The sequence below is a fragment of the Artemia sp. Qi Xiang Cuo genome, chromosome 17 (assembly GCF_049724085.1).
Source record: "Artemia sp. Qi Xiang Cuo chromosome 17, ASM4972408v1, whole genome shotgun sequence".
Classification (NCBI taxonomy): domain Eukaryota; kingdom Metazoa; phylum Arthropoda; class Branchiopoda; order Anostraca; family Artemiidae; genus Artemia; species Artemia sp. Qi Xiang Cuo.
Window position 1 is genome coordinate 50,607,517 of NC_142810.1, and position 9,155 is coordinate 50,616,671.

General features: G+C 37.1%; 1 protein-coding gene across 1 annotated transcript in view; it reads right to left on the bottom strand.

Annotated features, from left to right (window-relative positions):
- The window catches only part of LOC148942305 (serine hydroxymethyltransferase-like), a 139,699-nt gene extending 130,956 nt beyond the window's left edge, over window positions 1-8,743 (bottom strand). The window contains exon 1 of the mRNA XM_089102899.1: window positions 8,672-8,743. The gene's annotated coding sequence lies outside the window, so the exon portion shown is untranslated. The remainder of the gene's footprint in view (window positions 1-8,671) is intronic.
- Window positions 8,744-9,155: the final 412 nt, after the last annotated feature.

A 9,155-nucleotide genomic window follows, 5' to 3' on the forward strand; every position in this document is an offset into this window, starting at 1 on the left:
TGATTAAAATAATATTTCCTATCACCAGTGTAGTTTGCCTTTTTTTTGCGCTGAGTTTCAAATATTTCACATACTCTCATTGAAGTACAGATCAAGGAATTACGTGATCTTCTGACACTCTTTAGATACTAAAGCCATTTTCTTTAGCAGTTATTGCAGTACTTATCTCTTTGGAAGCAATTACAAATGTGTAACCAAATCAAAAATAACTTGTTCCAGTAGTAGCAGAAATATTTGCAGCTGCATGTAGTCACAAATGCAAACAGTTAAAGCCAGTCAGAGTTTCAAATAGTTACAATAGCAGTAGTACTAATAGCGTAAATAGCGTTGTAGTAGCCCTCAAAGATTGAAATTATAGCTTTCAGAAGTTTTGATTTTGTTCAACATACACTCCAATATCTCCAGATACATTTCACCTTAATGCCCTTAGTCATCCCAATATATTATAGATAGACCATTTCAAGCTCCATATTTAGTTATAAATCCCAATCAACGTGTCCTGAAGGTTCAACTTAATGCCTATATATGTTCCTAAGATGTCATAATACACCCTTATGAAGAACTTGGGCAGATATAATGTCTTTGGATTTAGTTCATCATTCCCAATAACATGCTCTGAAAGTTCCAACAAACCTCGTTTTTCCTGGGATATTGTGCATACACCCTTTTGACAATCTGGATATGCTTAGTACCTTTGGATTTAGCTTTACTTTCTCCTATAGTTTCCCTAAAATTTGAAAATTAATACCCTACTCTGTTCTGAGACAGTGTGTACATGCAATTGGTTCCCAAACTAGAAGTTATGACACACCAGTGGGTCACAGGCAAATACTGAGTGGGTTGTGTTCAAATAAGAAATAAAACTTATACAAATTTTTTTATTACTTACATAACTAGACTTAAGGTTTTTTTTTAAAACTTATTTCAATTGGTGGGTTTTATTTTTTTTTGATTTTAATTTTTTTTTTTTTTTTCTTTTAATTAAGGTTTCAGCATCAACTTCAACTTTAGTTACTTTCAATTGCAGTGAGTTTGATGTATTAACTTTATTTCTGTTCTTAGTTTTAATCTAAACCGTAGCAAAACATCTGGCCTCACATACATATGAACTAGTAAAGGGGAGGAGGACTTTCATATCTTCATCAAACAGGCAAGGATAGTAATCAGCAACTGAGAGCCAGAATTTCAATAACTGTTCACAATTAAAACTATTATTTCAGTGAACTTTCAACTACGTTGAACAAAATAGATAACAAAATTTTGATTGGATGTGTTTGAGAAAATGGTGGGCGTGAGAGGGGCGTTAGTCGCTCATCAATCACTTTCAACTATTAAAAAGGCACTATCCCTTTCAATTCCCAATTGAATGAGCCCTTTTGAAGTTTCTTAGCTTTCAATAAAAACCTCCCCTGGGAAATCCCCTGGGCGTTTACCCCCCCCCCCCCCGGGAAATATCCCCTTTGAAAATAAAATGCCTATGCGGCTTTGCACTTTCCCTTTGCACTTTGAAAAAAAAAGAAGACCAGAACTCTCAATTTCTGATTTAATGAGCACACTTCAAATTTTCTGCAAATACGAGGTGGAGGAAGGGGTGAGGAAGAGGCAGTACCCCTCCTATACATAATATATTCTGCTCATTTTGGGTTTAATGTTACTCTTTACTTTCATAATAACAGCATAGACCAGAATTATTCCCAGAAATCATAAGGAAGTAGAAATTGATTTCAAAGTTTTGATGCATTTTTAAAGTTTCTGTTGTACACCTCTCACTTCCCAAAACAACCTTTGCTGAAAAATACCCTTTTGCTGGGTTTTTGATGGAAAACTTTTCCAAGGAGGAAAAGATTACCACCATGATTTTACAATCCATCAACCTTTAAATTTTTTTTTTCAAATTAAAGTGTGCTAAGAAAAAAAAATCACCCAAATTCATCTGCAAGAAATTTTTGGTGGAGTTTTCAGCTAGAATGAAAAATAAAGGGGTAAAAAAGGGGAAAAAGGGAAAGAGAAAAAAAGGTTAGCCAGATTCCACTGACCAATTTGTGGAGTTAGCTACACAACACCTCAAGCAACCTAAGACAGAAGAGAATATTCTAGCTCAAGGTTGGGTTATGAAAATGAAAAAGTTATGCCCAGACCAAAAACGATTTGCTGAACAAATTATTAAGGATATGCTTTTTGAAGCAGAGCTGTACAATTTGACAAGAGAGGGAGTGCAGTTCTGCAGTTCTCATCTTTCTTCTCTATATTTTGCTGTACTAACTTGGGTAAAAAATCAAAACTATCTTGGTCCATTCTGATAAAGTTCTTTTAGTTCTCTTGTTCTGCATTGCATAGAACATTCAGTAAATGGTCATGAGTGAAGTGATTTCTCATCTTTTACTATTTCTTGGACCAACAACGTTTCCTATTTTCTTTTTTTCGTGCTTTAGTGCTTCCAAAATACATGCAAGAAAAGCAAAATCAGTATTATTCTGCATTTCACACACAATGGACACTTCACTACCCAACTCTGAAGTGAAACTAAAAATCTGGCTGTGAGTTAAAATTAAACTTGAAATTAGCTTAGTTCAAGATTGAAGGGTTGATTGAAGCACATTTTCATCAATTGATAGAAGCTTTTGATCAAAATGATTGTATCATAATGTCATAAGTAGTATGAGAGCATAAAGGTATGAGAGCATAAGGTATAAGTAGGTATATGGTATAAGTAGTATGAGATATAAAGTATATAAAGATATAAGGTATAAGTAGTATGAGAGCATAATCATAAAGGTATTATAAAGGTATCATAATGTCATAAGTAGTATGAGAGCATTGCTGAAGCAAATGGGAAAGGTATTAATTCATTATCATTTTATTCCTCCTCCCCCCCCCCCCATTGTATCTTTTACAAGGTGTCTTTTACGCGGTATTAGGAGAGAACTGATCCAGTATATCCAAAACTGCACTGATGACCTACGCCGCAGACACGCAGCGCCAGCTTTTGTAATCGCTGGTGATTTCAATCAGACTAATAAGGCATGGGTCTCCAGCATGCTTGACCTCAAGCAAGTTGTCTCAATCCCTACTCACGTCAGTGGTAGTATATTAGATCTTATTTTCACGAACATTCCCGATTATTACGAAGTACCCTTCTCTCTCGGTCCGTTGCATAACTCTGACCATAACACACTTCTTTGGAAGGCCAAAGTTGGCCTTCCAGCACCACGTAAAGTAAAAATTACCACTCGACCTATGACTAAAGAGGCAATTCGTTCCTTTGGACAGTGGATTGGGACGTTTGACTTTGATGAGATTTGCTCTATGACAGATATCGACCAGAAAGTTGATACTTTCAACTCTTTGCTGTCATGTAAATATCACGAACATTTCCCTGAAAAAAAAATAACTGTTAGTGATACTGACAAACCTTGGGTAACACCCGATCTAAAGAAGCTTATCTTAACTCGCTGCCAGTTACATCGCAGTGGGGATATTGTTCAAGCAAACAAACTTCGTAACCGCATTGTTAAACTGTTACGAGCAGCGCAGAAAAGGTACGTTCATGACAAAGTCTCGCCTCTCCTTCAAGGTGAGCCCCGTAGGTGGCACTCTGAAGTCAAGCGTCTTACCGGTAAACGTACCACCAGTGAAATTAAGATACAGAAAGACGACAAAACGCTGATAAAATCAGCCGAAGTGAACGCCTTTTTCACTTCAATCTGTACTACTCACCCGTCCTTCACCGAAGCCGAAATTGAAGCCCTCATTGCTGACGTCTCTGAAGATACAATCGTTGAAGTATCCGAGTTCGCGGTGTATAAAGAACTTCAAAAGTTAAAAAGCAACTGTGCTTCTTACCCAGGAGAATTGCCAGTTAAACTTTTAAGAGAATATTCTATGTTTTTAGCAAAACCACTCTCATCAGTGATCAATCAGTCATTCAAGGAGCACAAATTCCCGAGTGCTTGGAAAAAAGCCTACGTCCGCGTCTTACCTAAAGTCAAAGACCCGAAGTCCTGCAATCAGCTTCGTCCGATTTCTATTACGCCTAATATGGCTAAAGTGACTGAATCTTTTATTTATAGAGAGCTCCTAGCCCAAGTTCAGCCAGCCCTAGATCCGTTTCAGTACGGCTGCTTGAAAGGGAGTAGTACGACGCATTATCTAGTACGTCTCTACCACCTGATTACCGAGTGGTTGGACAAAGGCAGTAGCCTCGTTGACCTGCTTTTAGTCGACTATCGTAAGGCTTTTGACTTGATCCGCCACTATACAGCAGCAAATAACCTCAAAAAGATGGGCGCTAGGAAGCATATTTTGCTCTTAGTTGTTGACTTCCTGCGTAACCGCTGTCAGTGTGTCTATGCTCTCTTCCCTAGTGACTTAAACTCTGAGTGGGCTGAACTAACGTGTGGCGCACCACAAGGCACTAAGCTGGCAGCTCTTTTGTTTTTAGCGGTAATTAACTACATTATCCTCGAGTTTGAAGACAGATTCAAATACGTGGACGATCTCTCCCTACTTCTGAAATATCTTGCTGAAAAGTCAGACGTGTATCCCCAGTTCAGCAGTGAGATCAGGAACTCCTTTCTCGAGGCGTGTAGCATTAATGACCTCCAGCTTAATATGAATAAAACAAAAGTCATGAGGTTTAATCCGCTTAAGCGTGACCTCTCATGCCCGGTTCCTTGGTACCCTACTACCTCAACCTCAGTGATTCTCGGGGTTACTTTCAGTGACGACTGTTCATTTAGAGCGCACATCGCCGGTCTGGTGAAAAAAGGTAGTTACGCATTACAGTCGCTAATTACCTTGCGCCGACTGGGTTTCTCACAAAGTCAGCTGAAGACGGTTTACGTCACGTATGTGCGCCCTATCCTTGAATATTCGTGTCCTGTGTGGGGCCCTCAGGCTCATAATATTGAATACCTAAGTGAAGATCTGGAAGCCATTCAAAAACGGGCAGTGAAAGTGATACTAGGCCCGAAATACAACTCTTATGAGGCTGCCCTTAGTACCTTACGACTGCCAACGTTGCGTGATAGGCGCTTACAGTTAATGTGCAATTTTGGGCAGTCCCTTCTTTCGTCCCAGAAACACCGTTCGTTGCTTCCCCCACCTGCACCTATCACCGCCAACACCCGCCATAAAAATCAACTAGTGCCGCCAAAGTGTCGAACAACCCGTCACAGCAATTCTTTCGTGCTTTTTTTGTCAGTTATTTAAACCGCCAGTGACCATTTTTATGCAATGTACTAAACAGCGCCATTTAGTCGGGGCTTCGGCCACGGCTACGATAGTTGTTTATAAATAAATGAGTCTATGAGTCTATGAGTCAGTTCATACAGGAGTGTCAAGGTGTTCTGTTGGGAAGTGTTAAATGCTAAACTTGTCCCATTCTTCTGTAAAGGGATTTTAGCTTAGTAAAAGCATAACATCTATGCTATTACATTCACTAGTTTTAGACTTGTGAGAAGAAGGACAAGGTGACTGATGGAAAAGTTGAGGGAGGTGTGGAACTGAGACTGAAGCAAAGAAAAGAACTTTCCAAGGCTGGAAAAGACCCAAAACAGATATTTACCATTTATATTGTGAACTAACATCAGTAAAACTTTTTGCTGTTTTTTCCAATTTGTGGGCTAGGATTCAGTTTTTTTCTAAGTTGGTCTTAGATTTTAAGTTTAAGACCAACTTAACAAGACTACATAAACAGAGCTTTGGCCAGTAAATGGCAAGAACAGATTTTGCAATACATGCAAGTACTGAATAGTATTTTTGAGGTTGTGAAGATGTTGGGGAGACAAGTATTACCTTTTAGAGCACATGACAACCAGGAGAGACTTAAACTTCTAACAAGGCTGGCAATAAACAATGGAGCTTTTCTTAAGGCTATACTTTTGCTCTCAAAATATAATGCCCCTCTTAACTAACATCTGGAAAAAGCAATAGAGGATAGCAGAAAAACAAAATCAAACAAGGATGCATTCTGGAAATCTGGAGACACAGCTAAGGGTCATGGCTCACTAGTCAAATTTCTTTCTAAGACAATAGTCCAGAAAGTGATAAGGAGCATTTTGAAAAATGTATGGAGAGGTATATTAAACAAAATTGGCGAAAAAATGTGCAGCATCCAAATAGACACAACTCAGGATTCTGGGGTTGTGGACCAGGCTTCTGTTGTATTAAGATATGTCAAAGACAAAGAAATCCAAGAACAGCTCTTTGCTGTTGTACCTGTCTAAATTTCCACCAGCAGGGTTATGACTTTTACAAGCCAATATCAAAGAGCATGGACTTAAGTACAAAAACATAGCTGGGGAAGCATTTGATGGTGCTTCTGAGATGAGGGGCAAATTCAATGAACAAAATTTAATTTTTGCACAAAATAGCAAATTTTTTCTCACATTAAAAACGACATTCCAGATTTTGTCTATATTTGGCTTTACAGCCATGTTCTAAACCTTTGCATTGCAACAGAGATGGGGAATCTTTTTGGCACCATGAACACAATTTTATGTTTCTTTCCTGAGTCATAAAAATGAATAGGCCACAACAAGTAGATAACACAAAAGAAGTAGAGTCAAAGTTGAAAAGGTTACAGAAAATTGGTGAAACTTATTGGTGATCAAAAGAGAAAACACTCATTTGGATATTCTTTGGTGATGAAAACAGCAGTTGTTTTGACTCAAAAACTACATCTGAAGCCAACTCACTGCTGAGTAAGCTTACAGAATACAAACCAATCCTAGCCACTCACTTTTTATACTGTATTTGAAGTCATTGGGCCTACTTCAAGGTATCTCCAGACAAAAATATTGGACTTTTTGATGGCCTGGAAGATGGTTGATAAATCAAGAAATAATCTAGAGAGCCTTTCCTTTGAAAGTGTCCAACAAAGCACCTGCAGGTTCATGTCAAAGATCCAGGGCCTTCTAGAGACCACTGTGTTTGACCTTAACATTAGCTCAGAGGTGAGAGCTTGTGACAAAGCCAAGAAAAGTTCATGTCAAGAGAAACAGCAAATTATTCTCAACCTGAAGATCTGGAACAGCAGTTTCAGTCAAAACCAGTCTGAAAGAAGGATTTTCAGACAACAAACAGCTAATTTCTGACATATATATCTTGAAGCTGATATGCAGCGTCAACTGATGCCGCATATCAGCTAAAGCTGCATAACAATGCTAAAGTTTTTTATTGTTTAAAAAAATAAGAGTTGTGAGAAAGTCAAACTTTAGCGTAAAGAGTGAGGCATTGAGGAGGGGACAGCCCCTTTCATATACGGAATAATTTCTGTTTGTTTTAAGTTTTAATATCGTTCCTTACTTTCAGTTAAATTTTTTTTCTTTTAAATTAATTTTTGAACGTTTTTGAATTAATGTAGGTTTTGATTTTGGCTCACCATACATGAATAATTAAAACAAAATTTGCATATTAATTTTACTTTTATTTGGTTAAATGGCTTACTTGAAACTTGTTTAATTTTATTTATGAACATTTTTATTAGTAATAAATTCAGCCTTGTACGTTCAGCCTAACCACATTCAGCCTTGTACTTTGAGGTGAAATTCCAGAGTTAGTTGAAGGTTTTTCATGATGATCTGACATCAGAGTGGAAAAGCTTGGCCTCAGTTTACAATGAAATTATTAGTAGGCTATAGGTTCTAAAAATAGCAGGGATTAATCTAATGCAGAATATGAGGATGGACCTGAATATGGAGGGGCTGATGTGGAAGATTCAGTTTACTGTAGTTTATGCAGCAACTGCATAATTTTTGTGTATTGGCTACTATTAAGGCTCATTTTTTGCTCATCAGCTTTAACATTGCTTTTGCTAATGCAGTAGTATTTTCCCTCTTTTAGTCCAGTTATTCTAATTTGTATCTGATCAAAATACATATTCTGTGATCTGATGGAAAATCCAAAAACTCTCAGCAGTGCTAAACATTCTTCTGAAGAAGACAAATATCCTGAAGAAGACAACTGAAACCTTGCAAAATAGATCTTCTGCTTAAATGAAGCACAACAAAATTGTCTTCAGCTTCACAACTTTCCTGAATCCCAATTTATAGCCTAAGGTTTTAAAGATATGCAGATAGCCTATATTTCCTTACTTTTGAAAAAAAAAACATTGATATAGCTTAAAATTCTAATCAAATAACAGAAATTGCATTTTCATAACTAAACCCAGAGAAAAATAAACTGATAGGCTAACTGAAAATTAGGCTAAGGTAAAATGTTATTTTGTCAAAATTTCAATAGGCCTAGGCATAGAACTGCCATGTAAGCAAATTTCAGGATCCTCTAGAGGGAGAAGGAGTGGAGGTAGTTACTTCCAAATACCTTCCTGGGACATAGCCTAGCCTACTTTAGCCTGTCAGCTAGACCCATCTCTGAAAATTTCATTTTCCTAACCTAGCCCCTTTCTAAGGTAGCCAAAAGTAACTTAAGTAGAATTTTTCCTAATTTTGATTAAAGAGGTGAGTTTAGCCTATTTCTTAGCTAGGCTACCTGAATAGTCTGTTAACATAAGCCTTAGGCCTACCCTAATTTTAACATGGTCCTGATGGTACTCGTACAACAAAACATACTAGCATATCCTACTATAAAATAAACATTTATAGATGATTCCCAATTCTGGGCATATATACCCAAAAATACAAAAGTTACTTAGTAGGAAGCTTCTTACCTTAAAAGAGTAACTGCGTTTGTTTTTCTGACACGCAGAATTACCTCACTAGCCTTAAAAATTGTTTCCAATGCCAGTAATTTGCCATCTACAATTAATTCACAAACAGCCATAGATTACAAATTGGCCGCTCTATTTCTTGAAGAAAACCTTATGACTGTCCATGAAGTAGAGCTACTGAGATTGTAAATAATTTCTTAGACCACACTGCTTATCCATTTACGAAAAATTGAGCAAAAAAACATGTTTTCTCTTTAATAAAGCAGTGAAATAATAAATAACAACAAATAAACACTCGTTTAAAAAATACTTTGAATATTTCGGCCCGACTTCCGGGAGTCTTTCTCAACGGAAAAAAAAACCCGCAGAAATGTTCTTTTAAAAAATAACAGACATAGAAATACAACAACTAAACATACGAAGAGAGAGAAAAAAAATATAAATAAATAATTAGGAAACAAGCTCACATATTAAACAAAATTTT